The sequence below is a fragment of the Moschus berezovskii genome, chromosome 2 (genome assembly GCF_049115385.1).
Source record: "Moschus berezovskii isolate FMDL1 chromosome 2, NW_MosBer_1.0, whole genome shotgun sequence".
NCBI lineage: Eukaryota > Metazoa > Chordata > Mammalia > Artiodactyla > Moschidae > Moschus > Moschus berezovskii.
The window spans coordinates 100,003,490-100,027,571 of NC_142461.1; the positions used below are offsets into that span (position 1 = coordinate 100,003,490).

At 40.4% G+C, this 24,082-nt stretch overlaps 1 protein-coding gene across 3 annotated transcripts in view; it reads right to left on the minus strand.

Annotated features, from left to right (window-relative positions):
• ACVR1 (activin A receptor type 1) overlaps positions 1–24,082 on the minus strand; it is a 141,366-nt gene that overhangs the window by 67,960 nt on the left and 49,324 nt on the right. For 2 of the 3 annotated variants that reach the window (XM_088829499.1, XM_088829503.1), the window contains exon 2: positions 12,845–13,020. The exons of the other annotated variant lie outside the window; for it this stretch is intronic. The gene's annotated coding sequence lies outside the window, so the exon portion shown is untranslated. The remainder of the gene's footprint in view (positions 1–12,844; positions 13,021–24,082) is intronic. 3 annotated transcript variants of the gene reach the window in all.

A 24,082-nucleotide genomic window follows, 5' to 3' on the forward strand; every position in this document is an offset into this window, starting at 1 on the left:
TGAAGGATTCAGAGTGCAAAATTTTGCCTCCAAAACATACCAACTCCTTGCTGTTCTTGGATAGTGCTCTCTATCCCTGGTAACTGATCTTAATATTTCAGACACAAGGCAAAGAACTACTCAGAAAAAGGATAGAGACCTCCTATCTTAACTCACATCCCCTCTTTAAATCAGTATCATCTCTTACAATGTCTCAGGACTACTCCCATGGGAGACAGGACAGGCCCATGATATTCTACTAAAAACAGACAAACCATCAGGACAAAATAGAACTGCTTTCCAAATCCCATGGTACTTTTCAAACTCCATTTATAGATCAGACTGATATCCAGTTAAGGAGCTAGTCTTTAGCTCAATTTTTAACATGTGTGGGCTTGAGACCAAGTTTGGCACTTTTTTCTCATCACAATTTTACAGCTGGATAAAGCCACTGATACACTGCAATACATTCCCTCAAAAATCACAAAGCATTTTGATGTCAGTCACAGAATAACCAAAAGTATAATACACTTATATTCAACCTTTAGGGCTCATATTAAGTAATCTAGTTGATAATTATTGATACTATAAAAGATAATTATTGATACTATAAAAGATACTTCTAAAACCTAGACTTATGAACAGCATACACCTTGTCATCCATATGTAGAGGACGAAAGAGAAGCTGAAAGAGGAACCCTGAGATTCTTTCCCATCAGAAAATCCTACAAAATGTTCATTTGTCTGGCTCGGTGGCCTAGACTCATTAGGTTGGTCCATTTGTTCAATGCATAATTCACTGAGCACCTACTCGTTCAATAGGGACTTGTTTGATACTCTTGGCAATTCAACTTCTAACAATCTCCAAGTTAGAATCTTGAAAGATAGGTTGTACATTCATCCAATCCTATTTTGAATGACTTTTCCATCATCCACGTAAAGATGCTCGCTCACTGTTGGTGAGGACTATCACGACCGTCCTGTTATATATCTTTAATATGGCCTATGCTATGCCTACCACAAGGAAAAAAAAAATTTCTCTTTAATATAAAAGGTAGAAGCAAAGCAGAAAAGAATTAGAGTGATTCTGCTTTCCCTCAGTTATCTGTCAACACCACATCATTAGTACAGTAACAGCAGTGATACTTAGGTAACCAAGCACTGTGCTTAGGGACCCTATGTATTATCTTGTTTATCCTCTCCCCAAACACTCTATAATAGGGGTCCCCAACTCAGGGTTTCAAGCCTGATGGTCTGCGGTAGAGTTAATGTAATAATGATAGAAATATAGTGCACAATAAATGTAATGTGCTGCATTCATTCTGAAACCACCCCCCTCTCCCCAGTGATGGAAAAACTGTCTTCCACGAAACCAGTCCCTGGAGCCAAAAAGGCTGGGGACCACTGCTCTAAAATAAATATTCATATTAATTCCATTTTACCGACAAGAAAAATCAGTAGGTAGAAGTAACTCGCTCAAGGACACAAAGTCAAACTCAAAGCCCACCTAACCAGAGTTCAGGTCCTAATCAACCAACACACACAACCCTCACTAAACCAGCCAGTCATTGGTTAGCAATCTGTTTTTGTCATCCTTAACATTTGTCCAAGCTTCAACACATTGTGCACTTAATCTTGACTCTCCTCTTGGAAAACAATCTTTACTCATGGTTATTTGGGTCACCTTTCAAGCATGCCCTCTTTCCATTTCTCTAATCTCAAAATTAATTTCATATACTTTAATTATCTCCCCTACCCCGAAAAAAAAAAAAAAAAGATCTTGATGTGAAAGGAAAAATAAGCGATGTTGCTAGTATACAAGTAGTTTCTACCTCCCACCTCCCATCCTCATTCTTCAATTCTCTTGCAATTCACACACTAAAATAAAAACCAGAATTAGTATAAGTCAGGCACATTTGGGGGCAAAGTTAGACTCAGTAAGATAAATTCTAGACGCAAAACTTTGAGGGAAGGTATACTTACAACCACCACCTCCAAGTGGGACAAAAATCAGCCATTATGTGACAATAGTTATATCCCTTCTCTGCTCAACAAGCAGAGAGAGAACCCAAGGGCAGCTTGCTCCAAGCTACCTGGGCCTTTGGAAAGGGTGGAGAGAGAAGGGGGCTGTCAGTTACAGATGCAAAGAGAGGCTAAACCAAAGCCATCATACCATATAAGTTAAGTCAGGGTCTTTTCTCCAGTTCACAAATGACCTGTTAAATATTTTTAACACCACACTCTGTCTGAACTGGCAATGTGCAAGTTGCCAGCACTTGGTTTTATATAGACTTCACTGCTGCGGGAGGGTTTCTGGTGGGGTGTTACTTTCAGAATATTAGCATGTAATTTGATCTTTCAAGATAGATGAATACAAATAGCTTCTTGGACAAGTACTACAGAACTGAAACCCAGCCCTTGGATCAGTTCATCTTGTGGTCAGAGGAAATAATTACAGATGATTTCAGGAAAGAAAGCACTTTGACTGAAAGAGTTACACTCCAAACATTCCAGCTGTGACAGATGGACTCAAGACTTGAAAAGAATAATATTAAAAAAAAAAAAAAAAAAGGTGAGGGGCAGGGAAATGAGGCTTAATTGAATGAAAATAAATAAGCAGTTTAAGTTAAGCTACCATGTAGGAACCGAAGAATCCCCAGTAGGTCTATTTTAATTGTATACAGGACGGAACTGACTTTGTTACACTCCTACCAGATACACAGATAATAGCTAAGCTAAGCTTCCGATACCAATGTTTTGATCACCCACCACATACCTTTCTGGTATCTCAAGACCTGGTTTTATTTCAATGTGCCTGACTACATGGAAACTCTCCTCCATTTTCCACTTCATTCCCTCTGTATCAAATAGCCACTGCTCTCCTGCTTTGTTTCAATTGATAGCACCATCATCTCCCAGCTGTTTTGTTTTATTCTCTTAGGCAGCTCAGGGCTCCTCTCGCTCTAGTTTACAAACTGGGAGTTTTCTGGTCTTGTTTTTTTAACCTACTGGTAGATAGGAACCTGTTATTCGCCCCTCCCACCCACACCCCTCCTCTCAGATGAGGTACTGTGTCTAACATCTTACCTCCTCCCCAAGCCCTCAGTTAGATGCCCTCTCGGCACCTGCCACATTTCTAACTGCCTGCAGCTTCCCCTTTAGCCTTAAAGTCAGATCTTCTACCCCTCCAGTCATCTGACAAATGGTGGCTTGGGCACTGCCATCTGACACAACTGTCCCAACTGTCCCAATTCTAAGGCCGACCAACCTGTAATAATTTGAAGGGTGGGGAGAAATTAAGGTGGCAGCACCGGGTAGGTATATTTCTGTTTTTGTTTGTTTTTAATGGGAAGCACTAGAGCATACTTCTGTGGAGATAAGAAAAACCATCCTTTCTCTACCAGCCTAGCCAGAGCTCTTCTCATCCACACTCCCCTACACCCCCAAGTCCATTCCTCCCTCACACCTCCTCACCCTCAGCCCCTTTGGTGTCCTGCCAGCTTCTTCACAGCATTTAGTGCTGTGTGAAATTTGTCATTTATGGACTAGTTCATTAGTTTTCATTATGACTCTCCCTCTCCCATTCCCAAATTCAAGCAGCACAAGAGTAAGAACTCTATCTGGCGCATGGCTATATATCCCTGCGCCTGGCACATACCAGGCACGCAATATGAATTAAAGCACATTAATTTTAACTTCTTAGTCAATGCTACACTTTGGGTTGGGTGAGGAGAGGAAGGTGAGGTTTAATGGATTTTTTTTTTTTTTACAGCCTTGCAAGGAAGTCACTGGGGGAGGAGGCTGCCCCTCATCCTCTATGTAATATAGCTCCAACCAGGTATTGGAGATAAATTAAAAGATATCATTTGTAACCTGGATTTCAGTTTTCAAGGGTGTCATCCAAGAGCAGCAGCCAAAGAAAAAGATGGCTGGCAGATTCCGGGTATACCAGACGACTCCCTGGTGGACACTAGCCCATTTGGCCAGGACTACTTGGCTCTCTAGTTGCAGACACCAGCTGATCTGCCCAGAGCCATCCCAAGTGACCTCGGAGACAGCTTCTGGAGCTTGAAAATACATCTCCTACAAGTCAGAAATTGACATATTCCACCCACCACCCACCCCACCCCACTTCTAACAGTTATTGACGCTATTTGGAAAGCCATGCTTCCATGCCTATTAATAACCTTCAGAAAGAACCCTGAGGAAGTGTCAAGAGAAAAATAGATCTGGCTGATGGAAGCCAAAGACTCAATCAGAGGTTACAATTAGCAATTAATACATTTAAAAAAAAAGAAAGTTGTAACATCTTCTGTATCATATGTTATCTGTTCAGGAGGCTTGAAACAAAATACTGAGCCAATGAATTCAACAAATGCTGAGTCAAGAACACCAGTCTTTACAGAAAGAAACTCTTTTAAAGGCCCTTTATCTGTTTAAATAGAGCAGCTACTAACTTTACCCTCACATCAACAATTCCAGAGAATTCAGCCTGACTGATATCATTAAACCTTTAAAGTTATTTATATCTTTATAAAGTTTCTTCAGGTGACACTTTAAATAGTAACCAAATCAATCTATTCTAAAATAACGGGACAACTAATTAACATTAATCTTTAAAAAGACTTTCCTTAGTGGTCTTTCTCCTCTCCCCTCCCGCAGCGAGAATGTGATTAATGGAATTCTCTCACAACTTAGCTTGAAATATGCTTTTGCCAGTCGAGCAGCTAAAGCAGAATCAGATAATTGTGGTATGACTCAACAAATGCACAGCTGTTCATTTAAATATATCCATCAAAAGTATAAATATGATCATGAGAAAGAAAACGAGCCATGTACACAGGGTCAGTGTACAAGATGAACAAGTTAGCAGCGAAGTGACCACAACAGAAAACAAGGAGGAGGAGAAATGAGACAGGCAGCGGCTCTGGTAGCGCGCGGAAAGAGACCAGGAAACCGGCATAACCAGGAAACCACCCACCCAGCCCCAAACACTCAATGCACCCAAGTGAGAAATTAATGGCAAGCAAAAATAAATGCACTCAACTAAGTGAGAAGACACAAAATCCAGAGGATGCCCCCAAGTACACAGAGGCAGGAAGTTTACAGGGTAAAAAACGATGAATTGAACCTATTATGAAAAACAAAGACCCTGAGGCAGAGAAAAGCAGGAAGAACAGGCTACTCACCTCAGTCCTCTCCCCACAACTTTCAAAGACAGACATTAGGAAATCCAGAAAATGGAGGAATCCCTCCAACAGTCAGTCCCAAAGCAAACAACTGAAGAACACCACCCCGTAGCACGCAATCCCTCTTGGATGTTCTACACATGAGTGTTACCTGAATACGAGGAAAAGGAAAGCAAGAAAGAGAACAGGATGTGAGGATGGGCAGGAGGAGCACTGATTAAGAGCAAAGGGGCAACGACAGCCAGAAAGGCCCCGCGCCTTCCTGCTTCCTCAGGGATGGACATAAAGGCCCAGTGAGGACCTCAGAAGCAGAAGGACCTCTCAAGCACTCTTGATTATCTGTCCTCTTTCAGTGTGTCATTCAAAACATTAACACACAGAACAATCTAATCCACGATGACCATTTCCAAGCTCCCCGAACCATCAAAACTCTAGATCTGGCCAAAATGTAACCTCCCTGGTGCTGGTGGGCCCTGACCGCATGCCTGGCCTCGCCATTCAGTCATCCTCGTGCGTGAGGAACCATTCACACCTCCGCTTTGCCAAGCAAACCTCTCTTACATTATTATACACAAAACTATTTCAGCAACCACCACCTCCCTCAGTCCCAAGCCCTCTGACATCTACCCTTTTCTCCCCTTGCAGAAAACTTCCTACAAAGAGCACTCTACAAAGCTCCTTGCTCTCTCCACTCAGTCCATTACCAAGCGCCTCCTGGTACTTCACCTCATCCTTCAGAGTCACAAGGCAGCTTCCTCGAAACTCCGACTCGGAAGCCTCACTCCCCAAGATTTCTCTTTGATTGGCCTGAGATGAGGCCATGGAATCCCCCAGACCCACAGCAGTCCGGGTGATGCTGAGAATGCTGAGGGTGGCATCACTGGTCCATGTGCAGCGAGGCAGGGCTGATGGCCTCCTTCTCCCCGTGGGTTCTTCCCTAGCTGGGATTAGGAGGCTCCATCTCTCTGCTATCTTTATGCTTCTGGTTCGGATCTCTCAGTTTCCTTAGGTGGTGGTTTCTTCTTCTGCCTCTCTCCTCTTAGATGCTGGCTTCCCTTGAGGCATCACATCTCTTGGCCTTCCCTTCTCCTCATTCAAAATGCTACCCAGCTTCACCACCACTGAGCCAGACCAAACCACCAGCTTAGGATGCTTTCTTTACTCGTATTTCCCTTCCTGATTATTCCCTCCTCATCACCTTCTTTCTCTATCATATGTCCTTGTCTTTTCACTGTATTTAAAATTAAAAAAAAATTTTTTTATAACAGGCTTTTCAAGTTACATAAAGAAAAAGGATATTAAACCCTATTTTGACCTCCCAGTTCCCAAAACAAACAATCTCATTTTCCATATTCTGCCCATTTTATTCCTGATGTATTTTAACAAGAATCCCAGAAGTCACATCATTTCACCCACAAATTTTCTATCAGATAAGGACTTTTTTCTAAACATGACTATAAAACCAACATTTCATCCAACAAAATTAAGTCTTTCTCCTCCAAATATCATCTAAAAGCTAATCAGTGTTTAAATTTGCCCAATTTTCAACAACTACAAACATCCCCTCTTCCTCCCCCTGAAAACTGGGAAGAGAATGGGGATAGCACACCAAAAAGGAACTGTTTTTAAACCCCTTTCAGTCCTCATCACGGTGACGCAGTGTTAGGACTGGCAGTGCTAACAATATTGTGTGCATCCTGTGGAAGGCGGCAAACGTGTAACTGTAGCCAATTCAAGTTCTATTGTCCGGGCTGTTCCGGACAACCTGAATTCTCTGGGTGGAATAAAGAAGTTAGATGTATAATACTGAAAAGGCCAAATAAGAACCACATAAACTGAATTTGAATTGGAAGCATCAGTATGAACTCATTCAGTATTTTATATATATATACATATATAATATACACAGAATATAATAAATATACATGGTTATACTCTGCCCATTAAAGAAGCCTAGAAACAACGGCCTACCCAGCATCAGTGAGCATTCTAGATGCCCAGACTCTGGACCTAAACTACCATTTCCTCCTAAAAGAAAGAGAACAAGTTGAATTCAACAAACACAATGCCATCACCAAACCCAGCCAGTGCGAAATTGGAGGTCAAATGGCTGGGTTCTCAACATATAAGCTATAAGGAAAGCAAAGGGCTGGAGGGGTAACCTAAGGTTTAGGAAACTTCAAAAACATAAAAAGAAATGCAAGACTAAATCAGAGTAGCTAGATATGCACAGGCAGGTGAGGAAACCACACAGAAAGGCAATGAAGCGACTACTACAGAAGTCGGGAAGCTGCTGACCTCTGGAGAGACAGAGACCGAGAAGGAGGGCCACGCAAGGAGCTCCGGGGGCTGCTGATACTCGTCTCTCGATCTGCGTGCTGGCCACAAAACACACTCACCTTCCAAAAATTAACTAAGCTAGTATACTTTGTGTGATATCTGTATCTGCGTTTTACTTTATATAATAAAAAGCTAAAAAGGAGAAAACAAAAGAGGAATGTGTATTATTTAAACAAAGGTGCAGACTAACACACACCCACTCTCAGAGGCAGTAACGACACCAAGTAGCAAATATATACATGCAAAAATTTGCCCAGGTTTGTGTTACAAACAAGTTTATACAATAATCTTCTGAAATATCAACTACTTTCTATCTTCGGTGGGAACACTGTTTTTTCACATTCCAAGTTTATTAATTTTTAATAGAGAAATAGGCTTCACTTCTGTTCAGTCGCTCAGTCGTGTCCGACTCTTTGCGACCCCGTGGACTGTAGCCTACCAGGCTTCTCCATCCATGGGATTCTCCAGGAAAGAATACGGGAGTGGGTTACCATTTCCTTCAGGGGATCTTCCCGACCCAGGGATCGAACCTGGGTCTCCCGCATTGGAGGCAGATGCTTTAACCTCTGAGCCACCACCATGTCATAATTAGAAATCACGTATTAAAATAAAAGTAACAACATCTTATGATAAGTTGGTCCTTCCTCTCTCCTACTTCAATTTTACATATGTTTCATGGGTCAAGGATATAGAACAATTATAGAATCCAAATCAGTGTTTCCCAAACACTGTGCAACATTAATCACCAAATAAGAAAAATTAACACCATAAAGCTATGGACCTTCTCACAAAACTTATTTAGCACAATCCCAATAATCATATTAACAGGTTTTCTTCTTAGGGTGGAGAGTGGTGACTAGATATGATTAAAGTCCTTATTTTTTCAAAACCACACACACAGAGATAAATATAAAAATCCTGTAAAATTAAAATGCTATAGAACGAAATTTAAAATAAATATGAAAATTCAGTAAAATAGAACTACCCCTACAAAAGAGGAAAAAACATATTAAGCTCCAAGAGTTTAAGAAAAACAGTGTGCTCCTGCTACATGCAAAGGCAGAGAGATCAATGAAATTAAACAGATATCCCAGAAATAAACCACAATGTATATGGGAATTTATAATACAAAAGAAATCAAAAGAGAAAATTTGGGACTATTCGGTAAAATTGCAATGACCAGTCAATGTGACAGAGACTGCTTATTTTCCACTAAAATTCCTTCTTCACTTCTTGGGCACATGCTGACCAGTACAGATTGCATTCCCCACCCTCCCTTACAACTAGATGTGACCACAGGACTGAGTTCTCACCAATGGAATTAGAAGTGACATGTGATCACTTGCCCTGGACTTTCTCCTTCGCCCTTCACTCGGAAGGAACCCAGCTATGGTAGCAACCCAGCTATGATCATACAGATAACTACAGAGCCACAGACAGACAGAACCTGCCTCCCAGCGACCAGTGGATATGGGTGGTTCTGCAGATTTCCTTTGCTCACACTGGAACTGTTAAGTGAGGACAAAAATCAACTTCTCTGTTCTTTGACCCATAGCATAGTTCAGTTCCTTGGTTACAGCAACTCAGCCTTATCCTAATTAATAGAGCACCTAGAGAAAAACTGAGTTAGATTCATACCTAACATTCCAGGTGGATCAAAGATTTAAGTCTAAAAAAAAGAACAACATGACACTGCAAGGAACCATGAAATAAGTTTTTAGCTCTAAGAATGGAAACAGTCTTTTAACTGTGATACAAAATCCTGAAGCCAAAAAACGGTTGACTATATATTTATCACTATAAATACTGGGGGGAGGGGGGGCCTGTGCCACATGACTTGCGGGATCTTAGTTCCCTGATCAGGGATCAAAGGTGGCCCTGGCAGTGTCCAGTCCTAACCACTGGACCACTAGTGAATCCCCTCTATAAATATTTTTAAACATCTTTTATCAACTATCTCTTCCATTATACTGTAAGCTCTGTGTAGCAAGAATTGGGATCTATTTTCTTTACTACTGTATAACCTAACGCCTGGAACAAGTGCTTAATGCATAAGAGGGATTCAATAAATAAATTAAGTATACAAAATCTGGTGGCTCAGTGGTAAAGAATCCACCTGCCAATCAGGAGACACAGGTTCAATCCCTGGTTCAGAAAAATCCCCTGGAGAAAGAAATGACAACCCACTCCAGTATTCCTGTGTTTCCTGCATTGGCAGCTGGATTCGTTACCACCACACCACCTGGGAAGCCCCACTCCAATATTCTTGTCTGGGAAATCCCATGGACAGAGGAGCCTAGCAGGGTAAAGTCCATAGGGTCACTAAGAGTCGGACATAGCAAATAAAAAACAACAACAAAAAAAAAAAACCAGCAAAATAATTATTTTTATACAAATGACCAAATATAAATATCACAAGGATGGGGTGCTAATTTGTTCATGTATAGGAACTCCTGTGAACTGATAATAGGAGCTCCTGTGAATTGATAATAAAAAGATCAATAACCCAATAGAAAATAGACAAAGGAATTAACACAGAGGGAATAGAACAGGAAATACAAAGGGTCTTTAAACTTATGAAAATATGCTCAGTGTCAATCAAAATAAGAAAAAATGCAAATTAAAGCTCCATTAAACTGTCATTTTTCACCTATTGATTTGGTGAAGAAGAAAACCTATCAGTTTGACAATTATACTGTGATTGGCATGGGTATGAGGAAGCAGGGTTCTCATCCATTGCTGGTGGAATCTAAAACTTTGCAAGCTCTATGAACAGAGCAATTTGGCAGTAAATTTCAACCCAAATTAAAATGTGCATAATTCTTTGACCCAGCAATTCCACATCCTACAGATATGTTCACAAACCTGTTTAACATGATATATGTATAAGATTATTCCCTATAGCCTTGTTTATGATAATAAAATTGGAAATGATCTATATAGTCATCAATAAGGTACTGGTTAAGTAAGTTACAGTCCACCTCTAAATGGGATGTTAGGCTTCCATTAGGAAAGAATGCAACATTAAGAACTTCCAAGAAGCAGTATTTCAATGAAAAAAGAACAAAACAGTGTATGTTGTTACCACTTGGGTTAAAACAAAACAGAAAGAAACTGCAATAATCTTTAGATTATATGTTGATATATATACCTGAAATCTCTGAAAGAATACATAAAAACTGGTAACAATGCTTGTCTCTAGGAAGAATAACTGAGAGACAGAGGGAAGTAAGGACTTATTTTTCACTCTTTTGTACCTTTTAAATCTTATAAACATTGATTATTATATTCCTAAATCATATATTTTATAAAATAATAACAATACAAATATTCATTCCTGGCCCCTGATATCTAAAATCTTTTCTGGTAGTTCTCGCTGTCAACTACACTAGGAAGCTATTGAGCTGAACAATTTTAACCCTGTCTCATAATTAAGAATCACAGGGCTAGCAATTAACTAACACCATCATCTCCTCCTCCTCCCTCAAATAAACATATATGCAAAATAAAGTCAAGTCTCTTAATTCCATCCCTATTCTTCATTACCTCCTCTTAAAACTCAGTCAACCACATGCCACCTTAAATGGGCATGAAAACATCTCAAAATGCTCCAAGGACGGTAGCCAGAACTAACAACTATGCTAATATATTAACACAGCCTAGTGCCAAAGTTCCTTCCAGGCACCCAGAAGATGAAAACTTGACATAACTGACACCTCGGCAACAGCCCAAAGCTGTGCATCATCTGGTTGGAAGATAAAAACTCACATCCTCAATGACTAAATGTCCAATGTCAACAGTTAAGGCTTTTGTTTCTGCCCTAATGTGAAAGTTTCCCCACCACCACCCACATCCCCCTTTAAATTTATAGACTAACCCCTCACTTGACGACTGGTTGTTATTATGTTACAGCCATACACAGAACACTAAGAAGCCATTACTTATATTAAGAGTCTTCTTAAAAGGGAAAATCTTGCTTAAAAGGAAAAATTTCTACAGTATATCAAGTAGAAGGAAAAAGCAAGCTGTAAAACCAAATGTGTAGCCACTTCCATCAATTTTTAATTAATATACACAATCTGTGTGCCTATGAAAAGCTTGTATGTGAAAAATTGTGTGTTCCAGATTATTAGCTATAGGTAAAAGAAAGAAGGAGGGAGGAAATTTTATCTTTTTTCATTTTATACTGTTTGAAATGAAAATACTTTTACATAAAAAAAATAAAAGTTTCTGAAAATAATAAATTAGAACGTTCCTCAAAAAAGAAAACACTTGACAGCTACTAGAGATCGTGCCGCAAAATTCTGAACCTAAGGAGGATGCAGAAATCTCACACTTCTGTCTCTGTGTACAAGATGCAAACCACATCCAGGCAAACACAACTTTTAATTCAGAGGCACACCCACCAACATTGAGCACTTCAGGCCTCTCCTCACAGAAACATCTTACAGACCCTATGTAAGTTGTTTTTTGTGTTACCACCATAGCTTAACACCGCCTTAACAGCACTTTGTCTTGAGAGTGAAACTTTTTTACATGGATTTCAAAGTACTTCAAGAAAGCAAATTATGCAAATATAGCTCTGGGAAAAAGAAAAGTATGGAGACAATTAAAAAAATCAGTGGTGGCCAGGGAGTGGGTGGGTGGAGAGATTAATAGGCAGAGCACAGAAGATTTTTAAGGCAGTACAACTTTTCTGTAGGAAAATTCTACTTAAAAGGAAAAATGTCTATAATAGGGAAATCTATATTATTATACATTTGTCCAAATCCATAGAATGTACAACAACAAGAGCAAATAGTAATGGAAACTATGGGCTTTGGGTAATTATAATGTGTCCACGCAAGATCCCCTATTGTAATGAATGGACCACTATCCCAGGGAGACTGAGTCTGGCAGAGGTCAGGGTGTGTGGGGACAGGAATGTCTATGAGAACTCAATTTTCCTATGAACCTAAAACTGCTCAAAGACATTGTCTACTTAGAAGGAAAGTGGGGCGGGCCGGGTGGGGCGGGAAGCAGTAGTCCTGTAAGGTGAAAAGAATGGCAGAAGCATTTTACATGTAGGGAAATGGTAGTATCTGAACAACTTGGCAAAGCTGAAAGATAACCAAGCAGCTCCATCCAAAAAAAAAAAAAAATGCCTAGCTTCAAGGTAATGCAAGGATAAACAGCCACTGGGTTTGGTCCTAACTTTCTTATGTTGGGTTCATACAAACTAACAAATGATCATTATGGCTAAGAATTCCCATGTTATAAAAGAGGGGAGTTGTTAAAACGGCTCTACAGCCGGCCCTGGTGAGGCCGCTGAGAGCTCCTGGTAAAAGCTTGGCTACCTTAGAGCTGGCTCCCAGGCATCTCCTCCCACGGTCCTTCCAGCAGTGGGCTCTTCCCCAAGGCTCCGTTCACTCGCTCCTAGCAGTGGGAGAGGCACTCCCGGAGTCTCCAGGAAAAAAGAGAACTCTCCAGTAGCTCTTGCGCTGGCAGCGTGATGCTCACAAGCGGCCCAGTGCTGCAGAGGAGAAGAAAAATTAAGCTATTCAGAAGAAAAGTCTGCAGTTGTGAATGTGCAGGCTAAAGAAAGTGCACACTGAACAAGCCTTTCAAACGGGACCACCAACCACAGCTGATTCACCATTGCAGCAAGGATGGAAAAGGGTCCGAAAACAGACATGTGGTAGGCTGAGATCATGAGTCCACACGAATCTTAAATATTTTTCTAAATGACACAAAAGCCAGTAGGATCTGAGTTGGTAAACTTCAAAATCAAGTTCCTTTAAAGTCCATATACCATGTACTCTAGCCGTTACAAAAACAAACCAACAAAAACAATGGTTTTACATCTATTAATTATTTTATGTACCTGGGAAAAACAAGGTTCAAGCTGTCTAAAAGTACAGAATGAAAGTCTCTCTCCAGACCCCTGGCTGCTACGAGAGATGCCCCATGTACCAGAGTAGTCAGTTTCTCTTGCTTCCACCCAGAATAACCCGATTTGGGTCCATTTTCAACCTCCGTTTTCAGTGTTAGAGACAGCTAGTTCAAAGACTCATAAAACAAAGGTGGGATTAGAAGCACACAGAGGAAGGGAAAGGGGCTCCAGATAACTATCAAAAAAAAAAAAAAGAAAACAAAAAGCCACCCAAGCTCCCTCTTCCTTTAGGAAAACTTCAAAAACATCAACATTTGCCAAAGGAAGAGGAAATTTTTATTAGAAGCAAACTTTCCCATTCAAAAAACAGTGAAAAACTTACCCCCTTCAGAAAACAGCACTTTTTTTTTTTTTTTAATCTCAAGGACCACTTTGCCAAGAACACTTTCGGGTAAATAAATTTAAGCAGAAAACAAATCCAAAATACAGCATTCCTCAATAATTATTTGGAAGTAAAATAACATCAACCTTGGAATTGAAGGGAAATGTTTTACAAATAACTTCAAAAACATGGCTCACTTCAGTTTAAATTCACAATCCAATTGAAAAGAGAATTGAGAATATAAAAATAAGATGGACAAAAAAATAAGATACTAAAATAAGACACACAAAAATATCCCCCCGTAGAAAGGTCAACCAGAAACTTGACATTTTCAGCAATCATTTAGTGAAGTTAAAGAGTAAAAATCCATTTCTAGAGTGGACATCTTTAAAAACAAACTCCAGTTTTAAGCAGTATCCACAAACCCTGAGTTTCAGAACAAACTGTTGAAACCTTGATATTTTCCAAGATCCTGGGCCAAGGAAATTTGGCAGATTCACACCAAAGAAGTTACATTCACTTCTGCTGAAGACTAACTGCATTTTAGAAGGTGGCCAGTTCAAATGGGCCAGTTTGTCTCTGCCCTTCCTAGGGCCGGCCATGTCTTCAAGTTATAGGTACTATTTGGGGAGGAGCTTTAGATAAGCAAGAAAATGTAATAAATACTGGTACATATTTTTCTGATTCTTTTTAAAACAGTGCTTTTTTACAGACGTACTTCTAATTTCCCTGCCAACTTCTCAGCCCTATCACCTTTCCAGAAGGGAATTCCTTCAAGACCCTGTTCAGGTTCTCCTGCCTTGCTTCAGCCTTCCCTAATGATTTACACATTTTCCAGATCTTTCCATTCTAATTCCTCTTATATTCTACAAGACTCACTTCTATATGACCTGGCACTTAATCCTCTGCCTTGAACTGTGTTTGTCTCAAAAAATAAATAAATAAAACTAGATGAATTGGAGAAGGAAATGGCAACCCACTCCAGTGTTCTTGCCTGGAGAATCCCAGGGACGGGGGAGCCTGGTGTGCTGCCGTCTATGGGGTCGCACAGTCGGACACGACTGAAGCGACTTAGCAGCAGCAGCAGCAGGCAAGGATCACATAGTATTCATTTGCGCTTTCCTTTTCTCATGGTACCTAGCATACAGTTGGTGCTCAAGAGTTACTAGATAAAAATCAAGTCTTCAAATTAAGCATAGTTTAATATTTGCTTTAAAATTATTGTGTTAGTCTGTGTTAGTCGCTCAGTCATGTCTGACTCTTTGCGACCCCATGGACTATAGCCCGCCAGGCATCTCTGCCCATGGGAGTCTCCGGCAAGAGTGGGTTGCCATTCTCTTCTCCAGGGGATCTTCCAGATGCAGGGATTGAACCTAGGTCTCCTGCACTGCAGGCAGATTCTTTACCATCTGAGCCACCAGGGAAGCCAGCAAGGGTAAAATAAAAGGGTTCAATACTAAAGTAACTGCTAAAATATTAGAAATCATACAAATGACAGTTCACTATCACAAGGGTCTAGTGGGGAGATGGAGAAAATATTTCCAATTAAGTGACTGAAGCAAAGATTCTCAAAAAACCAACAGGTTGAAGTCAAAACTGTGGTGTACTATAAAGAAGAGCAAGTCAGTAAAATGAGAGCAAAGGTGAAAAGCAAATTCCAAATACTTAACTCTTCAAATGTTCTCCTCAGGACCTATCTCTGCACCAATACATTCCATGCCAATAGCAACCGTGACAGATCTTGACAGGTCTTGTTCAAAACCTCAAGAGCGTTTCAAAAAATAAAAACAAACAAAAAAGAGGCGTGTGCACCAATTAAAATCAGTGCTATAAAAATAAATACCTATACAGATCTCTTTTGATTTACGTGATTACATCCTGATAAACCCATTGATGAAATGTCCTCCTAAGCTGAAAATGCATGCACCTACCAGACATGGTAGATGAGCCCAGCTTATCTCAAACCTGCTGAGAACACTTACATCAGCTTACAGTCAGGCAAATTCACTTACCACAAAGCTATTTTAGAATGAAATGCTGAATATCTCATGTACTTTATTGAATACTGTACGGAAAGTGACAAACAGAATGCCTGTGTGTTGGCTGTTTACCCTGGTGATCATGTGGCTGACTGGGAGCTACCGCTGCCCAGCCTCATGAGACAGTACTGCTTGTCTAACGTCGTTTGTTAGGCCAGGAAAAGATCAAAATTCACAATTCAAAGTACACTTTCCACTGAATGCGTATTACTTTCGCACCATCTTAACACTGCAAAATCGTGAAGTCGAACCATCGTTAAGTCAGACACCATGTGCATATAGCAAAGTGCTGCAACCTGTCACAAAACTTTCACTGAACTGAGTTTTTTCCAAAACCTTGGCCAATTTACTTCTTTAGCTACGGACGTTTAATTATTGGCAACTAATCATGCCTTGTGAAAATCTGACCCATAAAGGTTAGAGGCACATTCCTGTGAAGTGGAGGGTGAAGAGTGAGGAAGGGGAAACGGAGAAATCCAAAAAAACGTTCTAACTCCAACTGCAGGCTTAACATAGTAGTACATTTTTCTTTAATCCAATTTACGAGAACATGCATAGTTTCTTAAAAGTTGTTGTAATATGATGGGACTGAGTAACAAGCAAGCATAAAAGGTACTTAAAATCAGACATGTTCTTGGCAGTCAATACAGCAGCTAAGCAACAGGAGAAAAAAATCAGGGCAAGTTTTCTCAACTTTTTAATTATAACTATATTCTTGGCTTCTAGAAGCTGTGACTTTCAAATACTACAGATCCTTGCCCTTTCAAGACATCATCCCTTGTATAGTGATAGATGTTAATTAGACTTATTGTGGTGATCATTTTGCAATATACACAAATATTGAATCACTGTAATGTACACCTGAAACAAATATGTCAATTGTATTTCAATTTGAAAAACACAAAAGATATCATCCCATACTTTCCCTGTCTATCCACCCAGCCTCACAACCCAAATAAACCATGGTGTATCTTGCTACAGAATTACTGTTAACTGAAATGAAGCAGCATATGACAGCAAGAACAGAGACTTAGGAAAGAGTCAAACCCAGTTTTCCAACCTACTAAATGTGATCTTACATAAATCACTTAACCCCTATTTGTGGCAGTTTCCTTTGCCATGAAACAAGGTTAATATCTCCCATATTCTCCATCTTTAAGAACTGATGGCACTTCTCTGGTGGTCCAGTGGTAACGCAGGGATCTAAGGTTCAATCTTTGGTCAGGGAACGAAGTTCCCATATGCTGTGGGCAGTAAGCCCACACGTTGCAACTAGAGAGCCCTCACATCTTAATTACTGAGCCCACATGCTCTAGAGCTCGTGCTCTGCAATAAGCTCGTGCTGCAACTACAGAAAAGCCCCCACATGGCACAACTAAAGAAAAGCCTGCATGCTGAAATGAAGAACAAGCAGAGTCCTCAAAAAAAGCTTTAAAAAAGTTAGTAAAAATGCCAGCTATCATTTAGTTCTAGAGCTGTGCTAACTACACACTTTCATTATCTGATTTAATCCCAACAACACAAAAATGGAGAGGAAGGTATCAATATTTCCATTTGAAAGATAAGAAAACAATGTTAGAAAGGTGAAGTAAGTCTGTTGCAAGATCACACTTTTGAAACATGTAGCAAAACAAATCAACTTTCACTGAGTCCAAAATCTATTAATTACCAATAAGTTAAAACTGTATCCTGTATATTTCTGAGAATTGAAATGAATTCTTGTGGTAGATAGTTTTAGTTCCCTTCCCTGTTTACTACTTCTTAAAACAATAGAAGTACTAAAGGAGCACGGTAGAAAAGCATAAAGTATACCAATCCCAAACAATACACAAATCATCCACATGATACTGCAAGTGTCCTCTTGTTCTGGCTCTAAAATAACATCGCTATAACCAAGCATATAATGTCAAGGATCCTTGAAGAATAATCTACTCCAGATACTTGACTATGTGGGCAAGGTATTATTTACAAGTAATTCTGAAGAAAAGCAACAAGAGATGTCAACCAGTTCCCAAGATTCCCAGTCTCCAATGGGGAGAAAAGCAGGTCACACTCCCTGCACGACTGATGCACTTGGGGACACCACAGAGCCCATGGAACCAGGACAATCACATATGCTGAGGATAGATAAAGGCTGACTGAATCACGAAGCAGAGAGGAGCACAGGGTACAGCAAATCTCCTTCTCCAGGGACTTCCAAATTCTCTACAGCCATTAAGCTTTGGGATTTGGCAATGAGAAACTGAAATTTTCAGAAAGTTCCCCAGAATTCCCCAAATTATGAGCTATTAAAAAAAAAAAAAAAACTTCCAAACACCCTTTTCCCATTATTATACCTAAAAGAAACGTTAAAGAAATAAGAAACAAACTTGATAGTATTTACAAAGAATTATATAGCCTATAACAAATGTTCAAATGCTGGCAAATGTCAGTGAGCATTATTGGGGAGCATTCCAATAGCAAGCCAAATCCAGCCCACAGTCTGCTTTGGTAAACAAAAGTTTTATTGGAACACAGCCCCACTTGTTCATTTTACGTATAGTCTGCGGCTGCTTGCACATGAAACAGCAGAGTTGATAGTTGTGACAGAGTCCATATGGCTTGCAAAGCCTAAAATATTTACTATCTGGCCCTTTAGAGGAAAGATTTGTTGATCCCCGAAATAACCTGCATCTGGATCTATGAAGAAGGTTAACAGCACTACACAGAATCGCTGAAACTGCCGTCTTAAAGGCCTATTTTGCTTTGGAAACGTATTTCTTGGAATACCACTCACAGGATTCGTACACTACACGCAATGCATATAAATTTGTATTTATTTGTAAGTGTGACTCACCAGTAGCAGCAGACAGGCCCACAAGCACACATTTATAACAAAGCAACAGCTACAAGCAATCATGACCAATTCTCTCCTCTGCCCTCTTATCATGACCTGGCTCTGGGAAATGTCAATCTTATTCTTCACTTCCACAGGTTAGCTTTCAACTTGACGATGTCAGTGGATTCCTTTGATGCACTAATCTCTCTATGTTGATTAATTGTCACAGAAGAACTGCAACACATTTCCCATTTACCTTTTTTAACTGATTTTTTTTCTGGTAATTTGGAAAAATACAAATTTCCCAAGATATCCTGGGAAGGAATTCTACCCTGAAAGCATTATTCTCTTCTGGTGTACATTTAGATTCAGAATAGGACTCCAACTCACTAGCAAAAGACTTGGGGAGAGGAGGCAGGCATAAGAATGAACCAAGCCTCCAGGATGTTTTAAGGAAAAGATTGAAAAAAGATTAAGGTCTGTCTCTCACAGAGTCAGACACAACTTAGCAACTAAACAACAACAAAGCCTAGACAGAAGACCAGCCAAAGTGGGGACAGGAAGATTTCCCTGGGATGGATCTAAGGTCCAAATATCAGAGCACCTTCTCTTCCAGAATTGTAATTTGGCTTAGAAGAGAGGCGTCTACTGTGAACCACGACAGGAGGGAATACAGTTAAGTACCAGACTATATTTCTGAAGATAACCTGCTAATAACTTATAACCTCAAATACCATCATCCAAAGTGGTTTGATGGCCCATCAAAATTCCATTTTTCTGTCCAATCAAAGGCTCATTTATTTGTGCCAGAAATATAAAGCACAAGGATCATGACAAAATTCAAGGAAACAAACGCACTGGAATACAGTAGCAACAAGAGGGTTCCAGACTTGAACCAACGAGTTCTGGGTTGAGTCCTGCCCTGCCCATCACTGCACAGAAGTCTTGGGCCAACTGTCTGAGCCACAGTCTCTCCCTTGCAGAGGGACAAAATGGACATCAGGACTCCCTTGCAGAGCTGCCACATGTGAAGTAGAGGACATCCAGCAGGTGGTAACAGATGATCGCTATTATTAAAAATTTAATATTTAAGGAGCACATGTAAGAAGAGGAAATATGGAGGAAGATTGAGAATCACAAGGGTTGAAATAATAGGATGAACCATATGAAATTGCCAAAATGTGACCATTAAGACTCATAAAACTAGTAATTTTAAAATAGAAAAAACCTGAAAGGAGAAAACATGGACAACTAATACCCCGTACTCATTCCCCCACCAGTGGCAGTCTAGAAGAAATCCAGACACCAGATGGGAAGGCTACAGACTAAAATAGAAAACACCTTCGTCAACTCCTCAGCAGATAGGAGGTGTGACTTCAGGGAAAGGAAGATTCGACAGAGACAGAAAGAAAGACACAGAAACACACACACCCCCTCACTCGCATGTAGCCCGTCTAACTCGCTTGCTCGCTCGCTCTTCCTGCTCTCTCCTCTTCTTTCCTTATTTCTTTCCCCACGCAAGACCAAAAGGTGACTTGCTAAACATTTTGGGAAGAAAACGTAGCATTTCTAGTCAGCTGATGATACCAGCCACATAACAAGCCTTTCTGCGGGCCTTGTAGAGCAGCTGGTAACTAGATAAATCCATCACATTTACCCCCTTATTTTTCTATCTCCTTTTCATACCATAGGTATTAGTTTATTCAAATCTTGTTAGTCTTCACCCAATTAATAGGTCTGCAGTTATTTCATGGTCATGTCAATTCCGGGATGAGATCTGAGTTTTGAGAAATCCAACGAGCCCAATCCAAGGTAGTCCTATCCCAGCTATATTTAAGTCTCTCAGAGGTCCTGAGGACAGAATCAGAGCATCTTGAGTAGAGAGGAATTAACAACAGGGAAAGGTAAGAAGGAAGGAACTTGTCATTTCTTCCACTGCCTCAATGCACTACTCTCTAAACAGAATCAATTTCACCAGTAGTCACATCACCTCTCTCTGTTGGGTCCCACTTTCACATACGTAAATCCCATCCTTGCAGAACTTTGATGCTCCCCATTTCCAGGAGGCATGCGTGTTTTATCTGCTGTCTGGCAGGGATGTGGTAATCCTTGATGATTACCCTCACATGTAACACCATGCAGGCTTTCATCAGTGGATGATCTCAAAGCACTTTTTACAAGAGTTTGCAGGATTACCACCCACATGGGCCGGAACCAGATTTTCTAGTTTTCTAATGGGATGTTTGTTTCTCCAAAGCTTCACTCTGGGATTCCTGGGTCTATATACGTTACCAGACAGGCATTAGCAAAGCTTCAACAGTGAGCTTCTTGAAAGTAGGCACTCTGTATATCTAACATCTTGCTGTATCTCCAGTGCTGGTTCAGCATCCTACTAGCCTTATGTAAATATCTGTGGAATGAACGAAGCTTAAAATTACAGAGAAACAAGAAGTATTAACAACTTCAAGCTCAAAAACTTGATAAAGAAAACGTCTCAATCACTAAATGCTAAGTTTCTGTGCTGTGCTTAGTCGCTCATTCGTGTCCAACTCTTGGCAACCCCATGACTGTACTCTGCCAGGCTCCCCTGTCCATGGGGATTCTCCAGGCAAGAACACTGGAGTGGGCTACCATGCCCTCCTCCGGGGCATCTTCCCAACCCAGGGATCAAACCCAGGTCTCCCACATTGCAGGCAGATTCTTTACTGTCTGAGCCACCAAGGAAGCTAGGCTTAAATTCAAAGCAGCAAAAAATGTACCAAACTCTTATTTGGTGGGAACAGGTTAACACAAGAAACACATAATGAATTCTAGAAAAATTATGAAAATAATTAATTATGAAAATTATGAAAAATAATGAATTCTAGAAAAATTCTATTTCATAAAAGTAGTCTTCATTTTAGAATGGCAGTAAGTTTTCCTAGTACATTTATTCACAAGACAACTACTCCATGGTTAAGTTAGTTCTTCAGAACTGTATCTGCAAAAATTCCCGGAAACACTGAAGGGGGGCTATTACAAAAGAGTAGTACAAAAATAAATGAACAGAGAACTAATGCTTTTAAAAATCATTCTTCCAGGGCTTTCCCGGTGGACCAGTAGCTAAGACTATGTTCCCTATGATGAGGGGCCTGGTTTGATCCCTGATCAAGGAACTAGATCCCACAAGACACAATGAAGAGGTCGCATGCAGCAACTAAGGATCCTGCATGCTGCCAAGGAAGACTGAAGATCCCATGCACCACACTAAGACCCGGTGCAGCGAAATAAAAATAAAAAGTTTTAAAATAAAAATAAAACCCATTCTTCCAATGCCCTCTTGCAACTATTTATATTACCAACCTAAACAAAATTTCCACCAGATCATTCTCCCTAATTAAAGTTCAACAAGGATAAACTGAATAAAGGCAATCAACATTCTTTTTCTAATTGTTTGGTTTAATTTTTATTTGCCTATAGGCACAAAGGTATTTCCAAGGCTAGGCGGGAAACTGCTTGCCCCTGTGCAGACAAGGTAACAGACCAAAAAAGCCCAAGTTAAAAAAAAAATTAAAAGTGAACAAGATTTTGTATGGCTGTGTTTTCTTGTTGGGTGCTCTGTATGTCCATAATTATGTCTGATAAGCTATGCATTTTATAAGAAGTAGTTGCCAGACCTGTTATGTTATCTGAATAACTAATAGGCAAGCTTCTAGAAGAGAAAAATAGCTTATTTACTGTTCAGCTTTATAATAACTGGGTACCATACCATCCCTTCCATACCAGATAGTCAACAAATACTTGCTGACTGATGACCAATGAGATTAATTTGAAATAAGTTTAAAATCAAGAATCCAGTGGACTTGGGATCTACCTCTGACAGAGCAGCCTTGAACATTAGACTTCTTCAAGCCCTGCTCTATCATCTCAATAGGATTATTTGCAGAGGGTCGGGGGAAAACGGGAGCAAACACTGCATGAATGAGCTAGGCGCACCCCTGGACCAGCGCTGCATGCCACTGGGAAGTCACCTGTGCTCTCTGGCTTCCATTTTTCCTACCCAGAATGAGACTGGTGGTGTAAGTTGCAAAGTTCCCTCCCACCACAAAGATTCTGTGTTTAGGTATTTCTTTTACGATCAGTAACAGGATTCCTCAAGAATTAACAGAAAAGACTACCTTTTTAATTAAAGTCGGTTTTCTAATCTACTCCTGTACTGAAATGCCAAACCAATCCACTCATTAAAAAATAATAACAATTTTCATTTAATTTAGCAATTTAGTTCTAAGTTCACAGAGGTTTGCTTTTAATTTCTTTTGGGGTTTCCCTGATAGCTCAGTTGGTAAAGAATCCACCTGCAACGCAGGAGGTCCCAGTTCGATCCCTGGGTTGGGCAGATCTGCTGGAGAAGGGACTGGCTACCCACTCCAGTATTCTTGGGCTTCCCTGGTGGCTCCGCTGGTAAAAAATCTGCCTGCAATGCAGGAGACCTGGATTTGATCCCTAGGTTGGGAAGATCCTCTGGAGAAGGGAAAGGCTACCCACTCCTGTATTGTGGCCTGGAGAATTCCATGGACTGTATAGTCCATGGGGTCACAAAGAGTCAGACACGACTGGACGACTTGCACTTTCACTTTTGCCAATAATTTGTTTCCCAACTGAAGGATAATTGAGTAAGAAAACTCACAAAAGGGAGTAGAAAAACAGTGGGGCAGGAGGGTCTATCAAGACCAGTCCCTTAAGGAGCATGAGAATGCGTCCAGTTTCCAGGTCAAGGAATCTGGATTAACAAAACTAAAATCAGCATGTCCATCTCATCCACCCACTGCTCATCTTTGTTTATTTTCTGTCTCATGCAATGGAACCACCAATGAACATTGATGACCAAACTGAGGAGTTCTGCTTACCAACCCCACTGCTGCCTTTGCCCCAGCCCTGACTATCTCTCATCAGCAGCACTCTAGCTCTTCCACCAGGATCTCCTCTATGTACTCAACAACAGCGCCGACAATGGCTCCCCTGAGCATGTGCAGATTCCTGGCCCAAGACCTCTCCAACATCTTCCAGTCATCACCCCACAGATACTTAGAGAGGACCTTACAGCTCCCTGAGGATATCTTGATCACGTTCGCCTTCTGCGTTTGCACTTGTCTACCTGAAAGGTTTTTTTCCTTTTCCATCTGTCAATTCCTGTGCTTCAGGATCAGCTCAAGTATCACCTTCTGAAGGAAGTCTTCCCTGAAGCCCCCATGCCCACACCTTGTCTAAGATATATGCACTTTCATCTGTTGTTTCCAAACTTAATTATCACGGCACCTAAAAAACACACTTCAATTTTTTTTTTAATTTCACTGCCTAGTGAGTCTGTGAATTCCTTGAAGATAAGTAGCATTTTTTCATTTCTTAAACATCATAGCCTTATAAACAAGGGATCCTTAATAAATGTTGATAGATGAATGGGTGAACCCTAATAACGGATTCAAA